Source organism: Sinocyclocheilus grahami, unplaced genomic scaffold (genome assembly GCF_001515645.1).
Source record: "Sinocyclocheilus grahami isolate Dianchi unplaced genomic scaffold, SAMN03320097.WGS_v1.1 scaffold2874.1, whole genome shotgun sequence".
NCBI lineage: Eukaryota > Metazoa > Chordata > Actinopteri > Cypriniformes > Cyprinidae > Sinocyclocheilus > Sinocyclocheilus grahami.
In genome coordinates, this window is record NW_015508049.1 from 57,499 (window position 1) to 59,403 (window position 1,905).

Consider the following 1,905-nt stretch of genomic DNA (forward strand, 5'->3'; position numbering starts at 1 on the left):
AACTCCAAAGTTCTCCAGAAGAATAAGAGTCCACCATCTCCGTATGATTGGAATTTCACACTGGAAGACACAAACATAGTGAAATCTTTAAATATCAACTGTTACAACATCATAAAGTTCAATTACTTTAACTGATAACTACCTACAGATGTAAAATCAAAGGGTGCTCCCAAGACAAGATGTACTGGAAAACAACAAAAAATAAGAATATTCTCCCTGTAAATGGCACAAAACAACTTCCTTGTTCCTTATTTAACAACTAAATAATCACACCAATAATTGGTTGCAAAAATGTATAGTATAGCCTAAAATAAATAAAAAGTACACAGGTAAACTATTATGCAATAATAAATTGTGAGTACATAGGTATATTAAACAAACAACTCAAGATATGCATACCTCCACAGACAACTGCCCTGTTGAAGTGGATTTGAAGATGACTTTTTAATTTGACCAGTTTAGCTGGCTTAAACATGCTGGTCAAGCAGAAAACTGCTGGTAATTGCTGTTACACTTGTTGCACTGCTGCAGCTCAGGTAATGTGTCAGCTCTCTGAATCCTTATGTGTCTCTACAAGAGCTGAAGCCACACACAATTATCTCAATCATGACAAATGGGATTAAAATAACTAAACTACAAGGTAATATTAACACACAAACAATGCATATAACAGAGGAAAGTAAAGCAAACGATTTATTTTTATGAATAATAAACGTCTTCAAAACTTCACCGCAAGGCCCATTTACAACATGCATCCGAAAATGTATTGAAACATCCACAGAAACAAGTTATATACTATAAAGTATGACAACAAATTCAAGCTTCAATATAAGATAATAAAGCCAAGCTCACATTAAGTACTTAGCAGGTAAATGCTTAACGTAATATATACGATAATTATTAAACATATGATAGCAAAAACATTTTAGAGCGCACTGCAGTTCCCCTTTTCACCACAGATTTACGTTGCAAAATTGTGGGGCGCTGTTGCGCTCGGGAGGTCTCAGGCAACATCTGCCCCGCTTAAGGCTTAGTATCATAGGCCTACATGCAGTAGGGGTTACCTTTCAGCTTCGTTTTCATAGGCGTGTCGGATCGTGTTACATGTTTCACGAGTCAGGAAGGCTTTTGCACGTTTTTAGAGGATGACAAACTTGGTGTAATTCTTTGGAATTCTCACTGTACTGCAGTATGAACTCTGGAACACTGTTCAAATAGTTCTGCTTAAACCGCAGGATAAAGTCGATCAGCCACGATGGCGGAGCCTCATAGTGAGTCAACTATTTATTAAGGCCTAATTATTTATTTAGCGAAATCCACCGACAATAGTATTTTAATACATTTTCCTTTAAGGGTAGCATAAATCCCGGATTCCGATCGAAATTCGGATAATGTTTCTGTTCGTACTTCGTAGGTTTCCGTCATTTTAGTTTGAGCTTCTTCACAAAAGTAGCCACGTCCGCGTCATATTAACTCATGGGGACAGGGATCTACAAAATTATCTATAGGGTGGCAAGATTAACAAAATATCAATATCCACAACACCTATAAATGTTTCATGAGCTTGTAAGAGTAGGTCTCATTAGTTGGCCTGCATGGAAGAAGTTATTTTATTAATATTATGTAGACCACTTGAATGATGGGCCTATATAAAACACGTTTTAGTGCATCAAGTTTATGAGCAACAAACGCTTGAATTCGATAACTTTAGAATGAAATACCATATTTCAAAGTATTGAGGTGTTTAAATCTCCGATATTACCGCAGTGACCATAATGCACTGTTATTTATCTATCTATCTATCAACTGTTATCTATCTATCTATCTATCAACTGTAATCTATCCATCTATCTATCTATATATCTATCTATCAACTGTAATCTATCTGTCTATCTATCTATCTAT

At 35.6% G+C, this 1,905-nt stretch overlaps 1 long non-coding RNA gene across 1 annotated transcript; it reads right to left on the reverse strand.

Moving 5' to 3' along the window:
• On the reverse strand, positions 1–549 carry LOC107575762 (uncharacterized). Its single transcript, XR_001607940.1, has 3 exons — positions 400–549; positions 147–184; positions 1–60 (listed from the first exon to the last, which is right to left on the reverse strand). It is a non-coding gene; the product is annotated as an uncharacterized lncRNA (long non-coding RNA).
• Positions 550–1,905: the final 1,356 nt, after the last annotated feature.